Raw genomic sequence first — 22194 nt, 5'->3', positions numbered from 1 at the left:
ACATAAAATCCCATGCCTGTGCCTAGCTTTCTTCCAGCATCCAGGCCCAACCTGACTTTCCAGAAAATCCTTTGAGGTAGCTGCCAGGGCTGGCACTAAGTGAGGGGAGAGATGCCCTCCCTCGAGGGGTCCAGCCTGCTGTGCCTTCCCTGCATGTGCTCTGCAAACCTTGACACAGGAGTGGGCATAGCCACGGGCTCCTCAGAACTGGACCAAAGGTGCTGCAAGAAATTAAACTCTGATTCAGCAAAGGTTCTGAGCACCAGCTCACTGCTGTGCCCCTCTGTCTCCATCCTGTCACTGAGTCTCACCACACCCCATTTTGCAAGTACCACAGTGGTCATAGTGTCTGACGTGCTAAAGTCACAGAACCAGCAAGTAGTGGAACGAGAGCTGTGATGACCACGGAGTGAGGATCTACTGTGGGGCAAGCCTCATAGTAGAGCTTCCATCTTTTACTTTGTTAACCCTTGGGTCAACCCAGAGAGGTCAGTCCCAATTATTCACTGATTCCATACGTATGAATTCACCAGCTCAATGAAATGTATTTTAATCCCCAATCAATACTCCTTGTGCTTTCAGGGTCATTTGCAGACATGAGCAAAGTGGCAAAAAACTGGAGTGGTCCTATTCACATGTTCCCAGATGAAGTCCAACAAGGTGACGCCTCTGCCTTATTGTCTCAGCTCACACTACAAACAAGTGGCCTTTCTCTGGTCTCTTTAGTGCCACACTTTTCACATTTTTGTCCTTTTTGTTGGTGATTTCTTTATTTAGGGTGGCCCCAAACATACTGCTGAAATCCTGTCTAGTGTTCCTCGATGCAAAAAGGCTATCGCATGCCTTACAGAGAAAATTGGCCTATTAAATAAGCTTCCTTTTGTTAACAAATCAATAATTTATATTAAATAAGGCGTCTAAACAGAAACACACATAAAACAAGGATATCTATTGATCAATTGACGAAAATGCAACCAGAGGCTCACAGAAAACTAACCCTGCATTTTCCCTAGGATAATGGCTCAGTATTTACTAATTCAGTATTCTCAGCTGCTTTCACAAACCATGGCTACCACTGGGGCGCCTGGGTGGCTCAGTTGGTTGAGCAGCTGCCTTTGGCCTGCTTCTCCTTTTCCCTCTGCCTGCTGTTCCCCCTGCTTGTGCTCTCTCTCTCAAACAAACAAAATCTTTAAAAAAAATAAAAAGAACATGGCTACCACAAATAATGAGTAGCTGGTGAAGAAGCTATTGGCTCAGAGAGGTTAAGTCACCCACCTGAGCTTCCATAGCTAGTGAGCTGCAGGCCCATTCTTTTTTTTTTTTTAATTTTTTATTTATGATAGTCACAGAGAGAGAGAGAGAGAGAGAGAGAGAGAGAGAGAGGTAGAGACACAGGCAGAGGGAGAAGCAGGCTCCATGCACCGGGAGCCTGACGTGGGATTCGATCCCGGGTCTCCAGGATCGCGCCCTGGGCCAAAGGCAGGCACTAAACCGCTGCGCCACCCAGGGATCCCTGCAGGCCCATTCTGAGAGGAGTCACACCTAAGTGGTCCCCCAACCCAGTTCCTTTCTGAGGTGTGGGGTAAATGCTGGTGGTCTGGGGTGGGGGGGCAAGGTAACGCCGATTTGGTATTAAATAGCATTATCGAAAGTTCTTTTTTGTTGATCTCTCTCGGTCCTTAGGATTAGATACAAGTATAAACCTGAGTTTGGTGCGAGTCAGTCCTTAACACCTCTCAAATCTTCCTGCTGATTCCCCTTTTTAATAAAGGAGAACAACCATCAGGTGCACAGCCTGTAGCAAGTAGGAGGGTCAGGCCAGAATTTAGCAGCAATTATCTTTATACTTGCCTTCAAATAGAATACTTGCCACAAATAATGGCTCTTAATAATAGCTTTTAACTTTTAACAAGGTGATAGAAAGTTTTTCTCAAATAGATTCAGTTAAGTAAAGATCTGGATATAGAAAAAATGTTAAGTAAATAAGTGTTAAGAAAAAAAATCCCAAAGGTGGTCTGTAGTGGTTTCTGAATGAAGCCAAAACCAAAAAGGTAATGGGTGAATGACCGGTATTTCAGGGGTGCAGGCAACATTCTATTTTTTCATCTTGATGCCAAATACACAACCATGTATCAAAACTTTTAATGGTTTAAACCATAGTGCCTTTAAGCCAACAACAAATTTATTATTTTACAGTTCTGGAGGTGAGAAGTCAGTAGGGCTGTGTCCTTCTGGAGGCCACAAGAGAATCTATTTCCCAGCCTTTTCCAGCTTTCAGAGGCTGCCTGCACTTCTTGGCTTGTGGCCTCATCTCCTATCTCTAGAGTCAACATCAAATCTCTCTCTCCTGCCTCCTTCTTTCCTTTCTAAGGATGCTTGTGATTGCACTAGGCCCACCTGGATAATGCAGGATACTCTCTCCACCTTAAAAATCCTTAATCACACCTGTAAAGTCCCTTTTGCCATGAAAGGTAACATATTCACAGATTCTGTGATTAGGATGTGGATATCTGTTGGGGTCCTTAATCTGCCTACCACACATATTAGTGTGAGGGCATGGAAGTGCATGCAGGGAGACAGACAGCGTGTGAATGCACATGCCCAGAAGCATGGGTGTGCGTGGTGGGGGTGGGGCGTACAGAACCTGCAGAGGTGGGCATTTAGTAACTAAGGCTCCTCCATGCCCACAGCATTCCAGCACAGCCAAGCATGCAGCTGCCACCTGCCATTGTCCCCTTGAAGCCTGTCTTTGCAGCCCTGCTGTGGTCTGTGATATGGCCTCTTCCCTCTAAGCTGGGACCAGAGTAGAGGCAAGGGCTGGGGATCCCATAATGGGGATGGGTGGTGCTGGCTTGCCAGGGCCCTTGCTGAAGACAAAATGGCCTGGGTAGGGAAGGTGGCCCTGGTCCACCCTCAACAGTCAGTTCAACTGCTCTTTAAGGAGCTCCTTGGGAAACTTGGGGCAGATCCATTGTCTGTATTCACAGAGAGTCATTTGGTCATGTTTCTGGGCACCGTGGCCACCCCCATCCTGGTTTGGCTGGGCATGGGGGTTTTATAAACTGCCTTCATAACTGCACCATTTACTTTCAAAACTGAGGTGCCCTCTGGAAATAGCTTATTAACAATTACAAAACACAATAGTAGCAAGCTATCCTTGGTGTGCTTCCTACCTTCCACATGAGTGTGCTAAACCCTTCACACACATTATATGCCTTAACCCCCACGCAACCCCACGGTTTACAGGTCAGGAGTCCAAAGTTACAAAGGTTAAGCGACTTGCCCAAGATTCTGAACCAAGTGAACACAGAGCTAGGATTTTGGTGCAGGTCCTAAGGGTTACTCACACTGCCTTATTTCTGAGAAGGGCATGCCCGGGGACCCATTCCCTTGATTGGGCTTGGCTCTCCTGGAAGTTCTCCTCCAAAACTCCCCAAGCCCTGGGGAGGAGAGGATAGAATGGCCCAGGTCTGGAGCTGTGCCTCTGTCAGTTTAGCCCCAGAACTCCTGCTGACAGGCATCAGCCCCTTCAGGCCATGCGCCCAGGGCCTTGGAGCGGGAACTAACCCAAGGGATTGGTCTCCAGCCATTTTTCAAGGATACGAACCAAATCTCAGGCGAGAGATTTTTACACCTAATTTCCCTTCCTTAAAAACAAAGAAATCAATATGTAAAGTATAATTGCCAAAGTGTCTAAAATGCTATAATCCAAACGCTCCCACAAAAACCTCACAATGAGGGTTATGTCAAAAAGACACAGGAGCCAATGGAAAGCGCTCCAAATGGGCAGAGCTGGGACAATTCAAGCAACAAAATAAACAAGTATCAGATTATAACCTGAAGTATAAAATACATATCCATGAGTCCATAGTACTATAAATTAATGATTGAATGAATGAATAAATAAGGGAGACAAGACAAATCTCTGGTGCAAAAGAATTCCAAATAATTTATGCAGATACTCTGCACTCAGGGAAGAAAAGCACAAGTCCCCAAGCCTTAAGTATGGGTTGTGCATAGTGACTTCCTTCCAAAGAGCATGATAGAGAAACAGAAGAGTAGCCTACCGTGGAGACAGCTAACCGAAACCACCTCAGCCATGTGATCAAGGCCAACATCAAGAGTGTATGTTGATAAGTATGATGAGAATGGCACTTTAAAAAAAAAAAAGAGAGAGAATGGCACTTTACTTCTGTGGTCTTCCTCCCCCAAACTCACAACACTGGTCTAAGCATGAGAAAAACAGCAAAGTTCAGTAGAAAGGCCTACCTGACCAGTGCTCTTCAATACTGTCAAGGTCATCGAAAACAAGAAGAGTCTGAAAATTTGTCACCGCCAAGAGGAGACTAAGGAGACTTGACAACTAAATGTAGTGTGACAGCCTGGATGAGCTCCTGGAAAAGAAAGAAAGTAGGTAAAAACGAAGGAAATCTGAATGAAGTAAGGACTCTAGTTACTATGAATGCACCAGTATTGGTCCATTACTGATAACAAATGTACCATACTTGTGCAAGATGTCACCAAGAGGGGAAGCTGGGGGAGGAGGTACATGAAAGGAAGCTCTCTGTACTACCTTTGCAATTTTCCTGTCAATATAAAGCTATTCTAAAATTAACATTTATTTTAAAATAACATTAAGTTGTTATTTAATATATACATTAAATTACTAGCAACTTATGATATTTATTATCTGAGCTTTAAAAGTAACAAAAAGAATAATAATTTTGGGATCTATTCATGTACTTTAATTAACTTTTTAGCCACATCTGTTTCTAATACCGTGTTACTGGTACTTTTCTAAAGAATGTGTTTTTTTTTTTTTCTAATATGGTCTCTTTCTTCTGCCTCAACGAATTGCTATAATCATCTTCAAAGTTTTATTTTATGATTAATATAACAGGAATTGTTGATACCCTTTGTAGACTCTCCTCTGTAGATCACAATATTTTTTCAATTTAAATTTTAGTTAACATACAGTCCAGTATTGGTTTCTGGAGTAGAATTCAGTGATTCATCACTTATACACAAAAAACAGAGTTCATGACAAGTGCCTTCCTGAATACCCATCACCCATCTAGCCCATCCCCCATCCACCTCCCTCCATCAACCCTCAGTTTGTTCTCTATGGTTAAGAGTCTCTTACGGCTTGTTTCCCTCTCTCCTTCTTTTCTCCCCGCCCCCTTCCCATATGTCTATCTGTTTTCTTTCTTAAATTCCACATATGCTATTGTTGAGATCACAATTTTTTTAATAAGAATGAAGTTTCTCTGCAGAGATATCTGGGAAACCCTGAGCAAATTCTGTCAGATGGAGGATATTCTCAATTCCTATTTCTTCAGATAGGAATGGTTAATTATTTCAGCCCAAATATTTTCACGGGTAGTGTCTTTTTAACCTCCATTTAGAATATTTTTCTTTAACATATTATGAAAAGATAAAAACCACATAACTTTTAATTCTTTTTAATATTTTGCCAACTGTAGATGCTGCAAAACGTCAGCCTTTCATCTTCCCTTCAATTCAAACATAAAATATAAACTTCCCCAATTAAAAATAGGAGCTCCATCAAAATATTCTTCCCACAAGTCAAAGAAAAACTATAGAATTTCAGAATTAACTCTTGGCCACCATTTGAGCTCCTTTATTTATTTATGACCTAACTTGTTCAACAATTCCCTCATTTTGAGGGATAAATGTAAATTTTTTTCCAGTGTGAAATTACTGAAATTTGCTTAAGGCTTTGTCTTTAATACCTAAAATTTGATACAAGTTTTAAAAGTTACAGTTTTTTTAGCATACTTGTGGAACATTGTGATTAAAGACTTTTAGTTTCTTTTGAAAATTTAGAGGACTCATTTACAAAATGTTCAATTCCACTGTAAATGCTTAATTTTACAGAGTAATTCTCCAAAGGCTCAAACATTTAAAAATCCAACTGATGGCAGCCAGCAAAAACAAAAACAAAACACATCTTGCTATGCAGTCCTGTGCCAAATCATATTGGATGACTGAGGCAAAAGGAAAAATCGATAATAACGATCCTGTCTACTCAAAATGTTGATATTTTGTTCACATGGATTTTTTGTATTAATTCTGATTTTTAAGATATTGCATCAAAATATTATTTGTTTTAACTACTATATTTTTGGTGCCCCCTTCCCTCCCCCCACAACCCCCACCCTCCTCCCCACCTTACACTTTGTACCAAAGGTGGATGCCTTCCTCCCCACCCTAGTCCTGGCCCTACTGCCATGTCGAAATATGTTTTATATTAAATATCATCTTTGCCACAAAAATATTATAGTGTAATTACTCTTTATGTGTGTGTACATGCAAATAAGTACAATTTCTATTTCAATTGATACACCATTTCAGCTTGTTTTATTCCTATTTTCAAATATGTGCACCACCACCAATTCCAAGTTCATTTCTGCTCCATGAATTTCCTAATTGGATGTGAATATTGTTTTTACCATGCTGCTGTGTTCTACTAAAATTTATGTTTGTGTTTGCAAGCACAAATAACTCTATCTATGCTGAACTTTGTAAACAAATGTGCAAATAGGTTTACAACAACGTGAGATGTTTTACCTTCACCTGAATGAACTTACAAAAGCTTACTTTCATTCCACTACTAAATTCCACTAAAATTCATCACTGAATTTTTTTAAAAGATTTTATTCATTTATTCATGAGAGACACACAGAGAGAGGCAGAGACACAGGCAGAGGGAGAAGTAGGCTCCCCGAGGAGAGCCTGATGCAGGACTCGATCCTAGGACCCTAGAATCACGACACCTGAGCCAAAGGCAGATGCTCAACCACTGAGCCACTCAGGCGCCCCAATAAACTGAATTTCTATATGAAGCACTCAATGACCTTGATTTAAAACTGCTGAAGACCAGTGTGTTTGGTTGCCAGGAGCAAAGAAGCCCTGTCGAACTAGCTCAAACTGGAGACTTAATGATGGGGATGGTTCCACCAGCAAAGATTCTGGGCCCCTGGTGGCATCAGGACCAGCTATATCAGCACTGTGTGGCCTGCCTCCATATTTCTTTTATTCAAAAGAAGAAAATGAAACTAATTTGTTTAAGTTGCTGTTGGGGGAATCTCCCAGAACATCATTCCTAACTGAGCCAGCATCCAAATCTCTCCTTTCCCACCAAATCCAGGGCAGGGTCAATTTGATAGAACCTCCAGGAAGCACATATCCAGTTCAGAGCGATAACCCCTTATTCTCTCAGCCAATGGCAAGAAGCAGCAGCCCTTGGATATAAACATAGTTGTAGGAATCACATCCGAACCCTGCTCTGATGGGGCAGGAAAGGAAGGGACATTTATTACACATCTATTATGGGCGAGAGGCATCGGCTGTTAGGACTTATTTAATACCTGTGAAGAAAGTGCTTATTCCTTTTTATCCATTAGGAAATAGGCTTCCTAATTCATTTAGAAACTGAGAAACTGGATCTACTTTCTATGAAATTTAAGAACAGGCAAAACTAACCAATGTTGACAGAAGTTTGAATAATTGTGACCTCTGGGGGCAGGGTGGCACTGACCCGGAAGAGGACACAGGAGACCTCCTAGGGTACTGGAAATTTTCTAGATCTTGGATATGGTGATAGTTAAATATGTAAAATGTCACTGAGCTGTACATGTAAGATTGGAAATGCATGGTGCACTTCATCATATGTATAATAAACCTCACCAAAAAAAAAAAAAAAAGAGGTCAGTATGTAAAATTCTGAGGTCAGTCTTCACAGGCCTTATATAAGCAATGATTAGTTATTCAAGAGCAGATGGGGGAACTCTTTTAAAGCTGGGTTCTAACTATCTTAAGGCTCCATGAGTTGGAGATGCTAACTAGTTTACATTTCTGAAGCAAATAGAAAGTAGTAAAAAAGAGAGAGAAAAAGCAGCAAGATAAAAAAATATCTCTCTCATGGTTTTGGTGCTTCCTTTGGAAATGACAGTACTACAAGGAAAATTTGTATTCTTGTTTGAAGAGTTCTGGCCAGTGCTGAGCTACATCTCAAACACACTGACAAGGGAATAAGAGTGTGGGGACCCTGGTCCATTCTGGTTCATGCGTCCCTATGCTCCCCATCTGTGTTTCTGAACCAGGGCGTGATATTGATACTCAGACTGAAGTCACATTTAATTCTTGTCATAGACATCCCTAAAGTGGGGTGCAGAACAGAAGGCCCAGACAGAGATGGAGAGAAGAGGAAAGGAGGACACCATAAACTGCTTCTAGAGACTGTACATTTGTCTAAGGTAAGTTAAACAGTAACACAGAGCAAGAGCTGTTGAACTTTCCCTTCTGTGCCAGGACTTTGGCATCCTTGATTTCATCTTATCCTCCCGGCAGTCCTGTAGGTTAGCGTTATTACTGCACTTTACAAGAGACGGGATGAAGACGCAGAGAAGTTCAGTGATGTACCCAGAGCCACACAGCAAAGACCTGACTTGCCCATATTCCTCCTTGCCTGCTGCCCCCACCCCTGAGTCATTCTCCCCAATGCAGTCAGAATGATCTTTTAAATCCTGCCTCCCTGTTTCAAATGTTTCAATGTGTCCCCAAAGCTTTTAGAGACAGACCACATCCTCACCCTGGCCCCTATCTCTCTCCCATCACTTGGCTGCTTCCTTCTGCCACAGTGGTCCCCAAAGTGTTGCTCTTCCTTTTACCACAGTACTCTCAGCCTGTGCTGTCCCCTCTGCCCAGAATTTCCTGCCCCACTCCCTTCCCCTGGGAGACCCCTTATCGTTCTAGACTCAGCCCAAGTGCCATCTTCTCAGGGAGACCTTGCCTGGGCTCTCACATTCCCATGCTCTAGCCACGCTTGGAGAATCCTGCATACTTTCCTCACATCACTTACCGCAATGTGTGAGTAAACATTTGTGTGACCATTAATTGAATGTCTCTCCCACTAGAATGTAAGCTTACTGGATCTGTTCCACTCACCTGTATCCACAGAACCTACCAGTGTGCCTCACACCTTGAGGGTTCTCCAAAATTTGATGAGTGGCTGGCTGAGTGATGGATGGATGATGGATGAGGCAGAGAAAGTATTCTAACCCAAGTCCATCTGACCATAGGACCCTGCTCTTTCTACTCCATTTCACCAAGTCTGCAGTCCTAGGATCTCATGAAGACCAAGTAAAACCAGGACACTGGGTGGCTCAGTGGTTGAGCATCTGCCTTTGGCTGAGGTTGTGGTCCCGGGGTACTGGGATCTAGTCTCGCACATCAGGCTCCCCACAGGGAGCCTGCCTCTCCCTCTGCCTATGTCTCTGCCTTTCTATGTCTCTCATGAATAAATAAAATCTTAAAAAAAAAAAAAAAGACCAAGTAAAACCAACATGGCTAAAGTTACAAGAGATCTCAAAGACCTCCGGTCACCAGTCCTAAAACTATTCCTCTGGACCTAAAAATTTGTGGTTCATACTTTTTTTCTCCCCCCTTCCCCCCGAGTTTCTTGAAAATGTTCCATTGTTGTCCTTCTTCATATGTTTCTATGAAGAGGTCTGATGCCAAACTGAATCCTTTCCATCATAAGGAATTGGTCTTTTTAAATTCAAGGCCCAGAAGATTTGTTTCTTTATCCCCAAAGTCTAATGCCTTGGAGCTGACCGTTCCAGGTCTATTTCCCCAAGTACAGAGTTAGCCCTTTGAACACAAGAATTCAGATTTCAGATCTTAGTTTATTTCCAGAGAGTGTTATTGTATTATAGTTTTAATTTTTTGTTCTGTTTACTTGTCTTTTTTTCTTTCTTTCTTTCTCCAGGGACTCTAATTATATAAAAGTTGACACTTCTCTGCCTGCCCTTTCCAGCCAGCAGTTTCTCTTTGGTGTTATTAAATCTCTTTATTTCATCTTGGCACTCTGAGCTGTTTTCATCCCTCTCCTATTATACTGTTCAATCAAATCTATTCTCCCCTGGGCATCTTGTAATTTGTTTCATTTCTGAGATTATTTTCTTTTCTATTTCTTTCCTGAATTTAGTAAACACTCATTTTTGGATCTATTGTTTCTGTTTTGTCTATTTTCCTGTCTGAGCTTTTATGATTTGAGGTGGGGTTTTTTTTCCCTCCTATCTGCAAATGTTTATTTAAGGATATTTAATTCAAGTCTGGGTGTTCTGTAATCGTTTTTGCTCTCCTTCACCATTGGTTTTGGAGAGAATTTTATCAGCTGAAACTATTTTGACTCTTTGCTGTTTAATTGCAGGTTTGTGTAGATGTCAGCTTCCATTTTCTGTCTTTTTTAAATATTTGATGTTTTTCTCGACCAGGACTTATAGGTGGTTCTATGTAGACAAGGGTAAAGCACCTGAGAGACTCTCAGTTTTAGTTCAAGAGTATCCTCTTCTGTTGGTACAGTAAAGTGGTTTTATTTATTTTTTTTTAAGATTTTTATTTATTTATTTATTCATGAGAGACATAGAGAGAGAGAGGCAGAGACACAGGCAAAGAGAGGAGAAGCAGGCTCCATGCAAGGAGCCTGACATGGGACTTGATCCCAGGATTTGGGATCAGGCCCTGAGTCAAAGGCAGATGCTCAACCACTGAGCCACCCAGGCGTCCCAGTAAAGTGGTTTTAATAAGCTTCCTTTTTTTCTATAGAACTCTTAATTTCTATCCCTCACTTCCTTATTTTCCTTCACCATCAACCATCCAGGAGATTCCTCTCCTTCCGAGTTATCTCTCTCCCACAAAAATGACTCCTTATAAAATTGCACCTTTGGGATGCCTGGGTGGCTCAGCGGTTGAGCATCTACCTTTAGCTCAGGGTGTGATCCTGGAGTTCTGGGATTGAGTCCCCCATCGGGTTCCTGCAAGGAGCCTGCTTCTTCCTCTGCCTGTGTCTCTGCCTCTCTGTGTCTCTCATGAATAAATAAATAAAATCTTTAAAAATTTTTAAAAGACTGCCACCTTTGGTCTCATGCTCTCAAGCCCTTTTATTCAATTCCTCAGTAGACAGCACTCTGATCCTTCAGTATATCCCCACTCAGGAGAGATTCTTATTTTCTGGGAGTGTTTTTATGTAAGCTCTACCACCATTAGAACTTGCTGCAATCTCCTCTTTTCCAGTGGTGTCCGCCCAGCTCTGCCCTAGCAAAGCCTCTGGAACTGGCTCTGTTGGTTTCAAATGCTTTTCTGCATTGATTGATATATGCTCCTGTCATCTTTCTTCTTTGGACTGTTAGTAGAGTGGGTTATGTTGACTTATCTTCAGTGTCCTGCATTCCTAAGACCATTTATTTGTTATGTATTGCTGGATTCAATCCGTTAATATGTTGTCAAGGATTTCTGTATTTATGTTCATGAGAAATATTGATCTGTAATTTCCTTTTCCTGACTGTCTGGCTTGGGCATCAGGATAAAATTAGACTCATAAAATGGACTGGGAAATGTTCCTTTCTATTTTCTGGAAGAGATTATATATTAAAAGATTGGTTTGATTTCTTCTTTAAGCACTTGGTAGAACTTGTCAGTGAAATCTTTTGGGTCTGAAGCTTTCTTTTTCAGATGGTTTTTAACTATAAATTCAATTTCTTCAATAAATATAGGACTAGTCGAGTTATTTCTTCTTCGATGAGTTTTTAGCAATTTGTGGTTTTCAAAGATTTAGTTCATTTTATCATTTAGTTCATTTTAACACAACTTAGATGTTGTCCATTAATTTTGTAAAGTTGTTCATATTATTCTTCCCTTATTAGTCTTTTAATGTGTGAGGTCTGACAATTCATTTTCATCCCTGATACTGGCCATGTGTCCTCTCTCTTTTTTTTGTAGTCAGTCTTCCTAGAACTTTATCAATTTTATTCAAGTTTTTCAAAGAATTAGCTTTCTGTTTCATTGTTTTTCTCTATTGTTTCCTTATTTTCCTTTTCATTTAATTTTGCTTTTGTCTTTATTATTGTCTTCCTTCTGCTTGCTTTGGGTTTATATTTCTCTTCTTTTTTTAGTTTCTGAAGGTAAAAATGTATATTGCTGATTTGAGATCTTTCCTCTTTTCTAATATAACCATTTAATGCTATCAATTTCCCTGGAAGCATTGTTCAAGCTGCACCTCACAATTATGGTATGTTTTCTCTTTATTCAGTTCAGAATATTTTCTAATTTCCATAACACTTTCCTTTTGACCCACAAGTTATTTCAAAGTGTGTTTTTTAAGTTCAAAGTGTTTAGAGATTTTCCAGTTATCACTCTATAAATTTCTAGTTTGATTCCATTGTGATCAAATAACATACCTTGTATGATTTCAATTATTTTTAAATTGTTAAGACTTGTTGTATGACTCAAAATATGGTCTTCTTTGATGTAGGTTCTTTGTACACTTGGAAAGAATTTGTTCTCAACTGGTTTTTTTTTTAATGTTCTATCATCATCAATTAGTTCCAGTTGGTTTATGGCTCAGCTCTTGTATATGCTTGCTATTTTCTATTTATCTGTTCTGTTAATTACTGAACAAGAAATAGTGAAGTCTCCAACTGCAACTGTGGAGTTTTCCACTTCTCCTTTCAGTTTAATCAGGTTTGCCTCATGTATTTTGAAGTCCTGTTATTAGGTGCATACACACTTAGTATTGTTATATCTTCTTGATGAACTTCCCCTTTAATTGTTGTCATGTGTCCCTTTATCCCTAGTAATTTTCTAGGGATAGAAAGACTACTTTGTAAAATATTAATATAGCCCACTCCAGCTTTTTTTTTGATTGGCATTTGCATGATGTATCTTAATCTTTTTTTTAAACTGCTTTATTGAGACACAATTCATATATCATAAGTTCACCTATTTAAAGAGTACTGTTCAGTGGTTTTTAGTACATAGGTCTTAGTCTTTTAACCTATCAATATCATTATATCAACACAATTGTAGGCAGCATATAGTCGTATCTTGTTTTTCTAAATCCATTTTAACCACTTCTGTCTTTTAATTGATATGTTTAGTTCATTTAGATTTAATGTAATAATAGGTATCTTTGAATTTCAGGCTGTCCTTTTATTATTTATTTTCTGTTTGCTCTCTCTGGTTTTTGTTCCTCCGTCTCACCTTTCCTTCTTTCTTTGGGTCATTTAAACATTTTTTAGTTTTCAATTTTAACTTATTGTATTTTTTACTAATCTCTTTTAATAATTTTCTTAAAAAAATAATAATTTTCTTGTGACTGCAACTTACATACTTAACTTTTTTCACTGTCTACCTTGAACAGATACTTTAATACCTTAAATGGAATGTAGAAACTTTACCACCATGTAAGTCCCTTTACCATCCTTTCATTATATTATAGCTGTCATATATATTAGATCTACATTGAAAATGTCATTTAAAAAGTCCTAATTTTTGCTTTAAACTGTCAATCATACTTTAGAGAACCCAAGAGAAGGTGAATAGTCATTTATTCAGATATTTACCATTTCTGCTATTTGTCCTTCATCCCTGATATTCCAAGTTTCCTATGGTCTCATCTCCCTTCTCTCTGAAGAACTTCTTTTAGTGTTTATTTTAGAACAGGTGTGCTGATAACAAGGTCTCTTAGTTTTCTTTTACCTGAGGATATTATTTCACCTTTACTCCTAAAGAATAATTTCACTGGGCATAGAACTCTGGGTTGGTGGTTCTTTCTTTCAGCACTTCCAAAATGTTATTTCATTTCCTTTTAGCCTTCATGGTTTCTTTTCTTTTTCTTTTTTTTTTTCTTTTCTTTTCTTTCTTTCCTTTTTCTTTTTTCTTTTTCTTTCTTTCTTTCTTTCTTTCTTTCTTTCTTTCTTTCTTTCTTTCCTTCTTTCTTTCTTTCTTCTTTCTTTCTTTCCTATTCATGAGAGACAGAGAGAGAGAGAGAGGCAGAGACATAGGCAGAGGGAGAAGCAAGCTCCATACAGGGAGCCCGATGTGGGACTCAATCCCAGGTCTCCAGGATCATACCCTGGGCCAAAGGCAGATGCTCAACTGCTGAGCCACCTCCCAGCCTTCATGGTTTCTGATGAGATATCAATAGTCATTCAAATATATGGTCTCCTACAGATGATGCACTTTTTTCTCTGACTACTTTCCAGATTTTCTTGTCTTTAGTCTAAAAATGTTTGATTACCATGAACCTGGGAGGTGATGTTTTTGAGTTGATCCTGTTTGAGGTTTGCTGGAGTTTCTTGAATCTATAAATCTGGGAAGTTTTCAGCCATTATTTTTTATTATTTCCTGAACTGCATTTTCTCCACTCCTTCAAGGGACTCTGATGGCATGAATATTTGACATTTTAGTATTGTCCCATGGGTGCCTGAGATTCTCTTCCATTTTTTTTCTCTACATTCTTCAGATTGAATAATTTCTACTAACCTATCTTTACATTCACTGAGTCTCTCTTCTGTCATCTCTATTCTGCTATGGACCCCATCCAGTTATTTTTAAATTTTGGTTATTGTATCTTCCAGTTCTATATTTTCCATTTGGTTCTTCTTCAATCTTCTGTTTTTTATTGAGACTTTCTATTTTTTCATTCATTTCAAGAGTGTTCATACTTCTTATAGTTATATTAGAAGCTTTAAAGTCTTGTTCTGATCATTTCACTATCAATGTTTACTTGGGGTTGATGGCTATTTATTGTCTTTTTGTTGTGAGTAGAGATTTTTCTAGTTCTTCATATCCCAAGTCACTTTAGATTGTATCCTGGACACTTTGAATATCATGTTATGTTACTCTGGGTCTTATTTAAATACTAAGAAGAATGCTAATTTAAAAAAAAATTAGCAGAAAATTGATTGAAGCAAGGTTCAACCATAAGATTCTACCCACTTTTTGTAGGCTCTGGTTCCAAGATCAGTTCAGTATTCAGAGCCTTTTGCAGTGCTATCCAAATGTGTCCTACATGTGCAACAACAGCCTGAAAACTGGGTGGTGGTCCACCCCATAGTTCAGCTCTCAAAATCTTTCATATTCTGTTTAAGCATCAGATTGATGCATGCAGTTTGGAAGTGACCCGAGGTTTACACACAAAGTTATGGAATTACTCTCTCCTCTTTACAATTACCCCCAAAACTTCCTGGCTCCCTGGGGCCTCTTTTCCCAGTTCCCAGCCAGAAATCTGGGGCTTTAGTTTCCTAGCTTTGCTATGCAGATTTGTGTCTGGGACCAGATAGTGGGAGGACAGAGAGAGAACACAGCAACAGGAATTTGCTCAATCTCTTGTGTTCACAGATCTCTTAACAGAGAGAAGGTTTTCTTACCCTCAGGATTTTAGGTATCTACTTGCTGATGCGACCCTCACCATTGCCACTACTGCCACTGCAAGGCTGACCGGACAGACCCTGGCATGGCTGAGAATGGAAAAGAGAAAAAAGAAACAAATACTTCCTTCTACCTCTGATACTTAAGAGCCCCCTTCCTACTCTTCAGGCCAGAAAGAAAACTCTATTTGCTTTCTTAAAGTTCTTTCTGCCTGTACACAGTACACACTTTCAGATTTCAGGCTGCCTTTGAGTCCAGGCCAGCCAATACTGGAAGGAAAAAATGAGAAACTCAACCCAATTCAGTTGTACTTCAAACCCTTGTTTCTTTCTCCACTCTATCCATTACCATTACTTTTCAATGGTTCACACGTTTTCTCCAGGTATTATAACTGCATTCAGTAGGAGACCTAACAGATCGTGTTTACTCCATCTTTCCCAGAACCAATCCTTTATCTGTTAGGCTTCACTTTCAATTGTATTTGTAATTTCTAGAAATTCTATGTGTTTCTTTTTCAGATTCATTTTATCACTTTTGATATTCTCTCATTCTTTTGTCATACATTCAATCACTTCTTTATTTTAAACAAACCACACATAATTATTTTATATTCTATAATAGATAATTTCATTATCTTTAGTTGGTTGGTATTGCTGTTGGTCGGATTCAGCAATATTGTTTTCTGCTGACTCTCATTACATGTAGCTTATTTTCTCCTCTGTTTAATGATTTTCTTTTTTTTTTTTTCTTTTAGTATGCCCTCCTGTTTCTTGGGAGTTTATCTGTGAGAATTCTTTGAAGCCTAGATTTAAACTGTGTTTCTCCAGGGAGCATTTGCAATTGCTTCATCAGGCATCTGGGGAATACTTTTAACTGCATTTTTATTTAGATTTGGGGGGCGCAGGGGAATGCAGGGAGCAGTAGGCAGTGTGAATTCTGGCACCACACCCACTTAAAACTGGACTTGCCCTAGAGATTCTCAGGAAAGACCCTTCTTTCTTCTGCTTCAACTCCAGTGAAGACAGAGGCAGACAAATCTCTGTGGACATGCTTCCTCCCTAGTTGACTAGCCCCTCTGGGATCCTAGCTTTATGTAGAGGTCTTCACAAATATTTATTTGCTTGGGCCCCAGAAATTATCTTCTGTGCCATGAGCTGTATAGCCTGTTAAACCCAGACTCTGGGTCACCAGGAATAGGCAGGTATCCTTTGGGCAAATGCTAGCTCTAAAATGTATATACCTCTATAGACTCAAGATTTCTTGATGCTTCTGAACACTGACATTTCCCTCATTTTTTTGTCATCTAAGCTATGTTATTAAAATTATATTAAGGGACGCCTGGGTGGCTCAGTGGTTGAGCTTCTCTCCCTTTGGCTCAGGGCGTGATCCCAGGGTTCCAGGATGGAGTCCTGCATTGGGCTCCCTCTGCCTATGTCTCTGCCTCTCAATCTGTATCTTTTGTGAGTAAATAAATAAAATCTTAAAGAAACAAAAACTATACTTTAAAAAATTATCCAGAATTTTAGATGTTTTGTCCCAGGGGAGATTTCTCTACATATCTACTGGAAGTGGCACCTCTGATTCCTGATAGGGAAATTTATCCAGATCATGATTGTGATAGCTAATGAACTTAGTTTTATTTTGCCCACCTAACTTCATATTTACTATTGATTATATTTTCATCCCTCTTTCTCCTTTCCCTTTTTTGGCTTGGTCAAATTTCTCTTTATTCCTTATTTTGAATCCCACCACCACTATCACCATCACTTGTTTATTTAGAAATTCTACCCTCTTTTCAATTTTGCTGCTTGTTTTTCCTGTTCACTTCCCACCATCCTTCTAGATCTTTAGAAGACTTATATTCTCTGTGCTCCAAAACATCCTTTCCCCTCCATGGATTTGCTGATAATTTAGATCACCACTGTCCAAAAGAACTTTCTGCAATGATGGAAATGTTCTGTATCTGCCCTGCCCAATATAGTAGCCACTAGCCATGCATGGCCAATGAATGCTTGAAAATGGTGACTGCAATTGAGGAACTGAATATATGATTTTATTTAATTTTAATTATTTTAAATGTAAGGAGCCTCGTGTGACTAGTGACTACCACACAGGACAGTGCAAACTTTGATACTTCATTTCTGACTCTTAATAGGTCTTCTCTTACAGCATGGCCTTTTTTTGTTTCAAGAATCCCTACTTGAAACAACAAATTAAGCATGTCATCATTCATGTAGATTTGGCTAATGTATCCATTCCTTCCTAATGTTTCCTGTACACTTTTTCATCTCCCATCTTTTTTCTTTTTCATCCCCTATTTTAAAGATCTCTCTTCTAACACAGATTCCATTTGGTTTGAGTATCTCCCTAAGTATTTTGTTTAGTCCTTACATCCCCCCAAAATGCCCTGAAAGAATTAATGGTATCTTGACTAGAATGAAGATTCTTGGATCACAAATCTTTTCTTTAACAGTGTGTGGATATCTTGTTATCCAGTATTGCAGATCTAAAGGTTATTATTAGCTTAATGCTCTTGAAAGCCACCCAGTCTCACCTTTGTGAACTTGTACAATGTCCCCTCTATCCTTGAGCAGCAGGTAATCTCTAAACTGAGGTATATGAGAAATAGAACTTTGCTTATTTAACTGAATTGTATTTCTTTTTTAAGCCCTCATTTTACTTGGATGGAGAACACCTAATCTTAGTGAAGGCTATACCTCGGTTCTTGGGTAGGGGTGGGAATTATGTAGTGCTAAGGTGAGGGAGGAAGTACACAAGGGAGATCAAGTTCTTAGCCATCTGTCTTGCTGTCCTTCCCCAAGACGTCTAGATATCAGACATTGATGTCCAGTGACCATGCATGGCGTCCTTCTTGGCTCCACCTCAGCCTCTCTGGGTCCTCCTGCCCTCTGTGCCTTGTCTGTGCCATGCTCCGGAACACCAGAAACACATTCGAGTTCACCCCACTACAGGCTATGGGAATCCCTCCTGGGCACCCAGGAACCTTCTGCTGCTCCTGGCAATTCTGTAAGGCCAATTGGGCTCATCTGCCTGGGTGCCCACTGGGCAACTTCCATTTCCACTCTACTACCTATTATGTTGCATGGAGGCTCCACCCACCTCCTTGGCAGTACCGAGAGCCCAAGGCCTCTCCCTACTTGGGTTTCCAGACCTAACTGGGGGATCCATCCTCCTTTCTCACTTCCCTTGATTCTTCTCCCTCCCCAACTCATGGACTCTTTCTTTAGCTGGCAGGGGGTGGGGCACATAGGGGGTGAGTAGCAAAGAATAGATCGAAATGCAGATGTCCAGACATCCCAACACAGGCTCCTCCCAAGCCTACAGCGAGTGTGCACACAGTAGAATGCATCCTGCCTGTGCACAAATGCCTGGGAAGCCTTCAGAGCAGAGACTTGCCTGCCGCGTGGGGAACACTTGATCAAAGCTGAATGGAGGAGGTTGAGGCCACCCAGGCAGGAGGTCTGCAGTGTGCTCCCACTCTTGATGCCTGGTTGAGTCTTCACTGTGGGCCAGACGCCTATCACTGCTTGGACCCTTAGTCAGGGTGCCATGAGAGGTGGGGCCAGGGAAGAGGTGAAGGAGAGGAGATGAATGAGCGTGTCCCCAGCATACTGCCCCAGCAAGGCCACCTCACAATGACGTCATGCCAAAGCTTTCCAGGCATTCTCTTATTGAATCTTTACATCAGCTTTTAGAGAACAAAAGAAAAATTTTTCTTCCTTCCCCTTTTATAGGAGATTGAAGCTTCAAGAGATTGAGTAATTTGCCCAAGTAACTGGAGAAGCCAGATTCAAATCAGCTCAACTGTTGGGCCCCCAACCTCCATACCACACAGCCTCTTCCCCACCAGTTCTGCGGGATGATACCCACCTGATAGAGGAGCCAAACGCCCTAAGGAGGAAAAGAATTAGTTCAAATTAGTGGAAGAGCCACACCCGAGCCAAGCAGTAGAGACTGGGCTATTTAACTGCAGGGTCCCCACCTCCCAGGTCCTCTGGGCAAATGGGAAGATGGGCAGACAGATCCAGGCGTTCCTGCCCTGGGGTGGCAGCCACCGGGTAGGCGTAGTACCTGTCCTGGCCAGCAGAGGTCGCCTTACTGGATGGGCAATAGCAGGGCAGGCCCGCCCGAACTCTCCTTGGGGCCTCGGGGTGTGCAACGCCCCAGCACTGGGAAAAACAAGAGTCCAGCTCCTGGCCTTGTGGAGCTACCAGGTGTGCCCCCTACACCTCGCACCTCCCCACCTGCCCCGCGAGGGCCCTACCCCAAGGAGCGCACCTTCAGCTCAGCTCCCAGCGCGGGCGCCGAGGTCCCGCTGAGTGGGCGGGCGGCTGCTAGTGGCTCCGCCCTCCGGCCGTAGTTGATTGGGCCGGGGCTGGACACGTGACACCGGCCCGGCCAATCAGCCTCTCTCCCAGGTTTCCAAGGCGCCCGTGCTCCCTCCCTGCAGCCCAGGTGGGTGCTGGTGGCTCCACCCTCCGGCCGTAGTTGATTGGGCCGGGGCTGGACACGTGACACCGGCCCGACCAATCAGCCTCTCTCCCGGGTTTCCAAGGCGCCCGTGCTCCCTCCCTGCAGCCCAAGTGGGTGCTGGTGGCTCCGCCCTCCGGCCGTAGTTGATTGGGCCGGGGCTGGACACGTGACACCGGCCCGGCCAATCAGCCTCTCTCCCGGGTTTCCAAGGCGCCCGTGCTCCCTCCCTGCAGCCCAGGTGGGTGCTGGTGGCTCCGCCCTCCGGCCGTAGTTGATTGGGCCGGGGCTGGACACGTGACACCGGCCCGACCAATCAGCCTCTCTCCCGGGTTTCCAAGGCGCCCGTGCTCCCTCCCTGCAGCCCAGGTGGGTGCTGGTGGCTCCGCCCTCCGGCCGTAGTTGATTGGGCCGGGGCTGGACACGTGACACCGGCCCGACCAATCAGCCTCTCTCCCGGGTTTCCAAGGCGCCCGTGCTCCCTCCCTGCAGCCCAGGTGGGTGCTGGTGGCTCCGCCCTCCGGCCGTAGTTGATTGGGCCGGGGCTGGACACGTGACACCGGCCCGACCAATCAGCCTCTCTCTCGGGTTTCCAAAGACGCCGGTGCTCCTCCCCTGCAGCCCAGGTGGGTGCCGGCGGCTGCGCATCCCCAGCCCACCCTGGAGCCAGGCGGGTGGGAAGCGGTGGCCTGTGGAGGCCCTGAGGACGCCCCCCTCAGCTCTCTGACCGGGGAGCAGAGTGCACCACTGGCTTCAGCAGCTGTACTCCAGATCTTAGAGGCCAGCAAAAAAATCCACCTGCCTCATATTACCTGCGGGGAAACTGAGGCTCAGAGGGAGGGGGGGGTGACATGTTCAAAGTGAAGGAGGATGGGGCAAGTGGCCACCGCCGTAGTTGGATGTGAACAGGGAAGTCAACTGAATTATGACTGAGAAAGGGGCATGCACGGGGCGTGCACAGGACACACGCCTTTGCACGAGCTCTACGCCAGAGAGGGCTTTCCTCACCCTCGCCCGGGTGCCAGCGTCTCCACCCCGGGCACTCAGCGCGGCCACGGTCATGCACCTGCAGGGGCGGTGGCTGAGCACGCAGGACCGCAGGGGGCAGGACCCCCCCCACACCCCCGCTGGCCTCCCCAGCTTTCTTAGAAGGGTCCCACGTCAGCAGCACCGCCCCTTCCCGGCCTCCTGACCCCGGGTCAGAGCAGCATCAGCCAGGCCCATCTCCCAGCCTCCCCAGCAGCCCGCCCTTCCCCACACGGATTTGTTCTCTAATAAAACCCTTGCACATCTAATCCTGCCCCTGGCATCTGCTTCTCAGAGAAGCTGGGTGAATTCCAGTCCTTACCCTGCAGCCACGCCATAGCTCCTGAAGTGATGGGACATTCGTGGCCACACACCAACTGGGACAGTGGCCCAGCAGGTGCCTGCCCGTCCTCACCGTGCCCAGGACCCATTACCCCCAAACACCCAGACTCAGGGAATTCACCCCCCATGGGACCTGGGTAACCATGTCCCACTTCAGTCCCTGAAGCCGCTCCTCTTTCAGACAATCCCAGCTCCGAGACTCTTTGCTCACGGTGAACGTGTGGGACTGAGGCAGACTGGAAGGCTAGCAGAGACGGAGAGTTATATATTTGTTTGTAGCTGCGTCTTATTATCCAGACATTTACCGAGCACTTACTCTGCGCAGGGCACAGTGACAGCAGAGTATTCCAGAAACGGAGCAGGATTTGGAGACACTTGGAAAATAGGATCTGGGTTTAAGCGTTCCCACTCAAAGCTGTGTGGCCTTGAGTGACTTACTTAGCATCTCTGATTCCGTTTGCTCATCTATAAATGAGCTGTGTGGGAGTCTCATGTTACAGAGCACAACACATTGCCAATAGTAGACTTCTACAAATAGCCAGAAGTATTAATTATTAGGGCTACAGTTACAACTTCTGTCTTTGAAGAGCCAGGCCAGTGGGGTCTAACTCTTAATTTAGGGCATGCAGAAACCAACCTCCCAAACACAGCTCAGAAGCTGGAGCCTGTGGACTGGGTAGCGATTTGCCTTCTGAACGTCAGGACCCAACAAGAGTCTGACCTAAAGCTCATGTCTTTTTCCTCTGCCACCAGACTTCCTTCCACGAGAGCAGCCCTATTGGCTAAAACTGAGGGTACAAGGGAGGCCGACTCCTCGTGAGGGTCAGGGCAGTGCAGAGAACAGCCTGGATGCCAGGGGGTGTGTTCAGTGTTTGCGTGTGTGTGTGTGTGTGTGTGTGTGTGTGTGTGTGTGTGTGTTCAGTGTTTGAAAGGACTCAATTATGAAGCAGACATGGAGCTGTTCCCAAGGAAGGGCTAGAGAACTGGACAGCTTTGACCTGAGTTACCTGGAGAAGAGACAGGTGTAGACAACAAAGTTACCAGGATGTTCAGAGGAAGGAGAGCTCAGATCTAAATAGAAAAACCCAGGAAGTCTTC

The 22194-nt window shown here is 43.0% G+C and overlaps 1 long non-coding RNA gene across 4 annotated transcripts in view; it reads right to left on the bottom strand.

The window, feature by feature from the left end:
* The window catches only part of LOC111093346, a 46088-nt gene extending 26482 nt beyond the window's left edge, over window positions 1–19606 (bottom strand). For 2 of the 4 annotated variants that reach the window (XR_005381798.1, XR_005381797.1), the window contains exons 1-5: window positions 19537–19606; window positions 19129–19149; window positions 15237–15326; window positions 4270–4394; window positions 4068–4154 (exon numbers count right to left, since the gene is read on the bottom strand). This is a non-coding gene — a long non-coding RNA (uncharacterized LOC111093346). The remainder of the gene's footprint in view (window positions 1–4067; window positions 4155–4269; window positions 4395–15236; window positions 15327–19128; window positions 19150–19536) is intronic. The other 2 variants (XR_005381799.1, XR_005381800.1) reach the window with 2 other exon arrangements.
* Window positions 19607–22194: the final 2588 nt, after the last annotated feature.

The sequence above is a fragment of the Canis lupus genome, chromosome 30 (genome assembly GCF_011100685.1).
Source record: "Canis lupus familiaris isolate Mischka breed German Shepherd chromosome 30, alternate assembly UU_Cfam_GSD_1.0, whole genome shotgun sequence".
Classification (NCBI taxonomy): domain Eukaryota; kingdom Metazoa; phylum Chordata; class Mammalia; order Carnivora; family Canidae; genus Canis; species Canis lupus.
The sequence above is the reverse complement of the archived record's forward strand: the minus strand, read 5'-3'. Positions and strand labels throughout refer to the sequence as shown.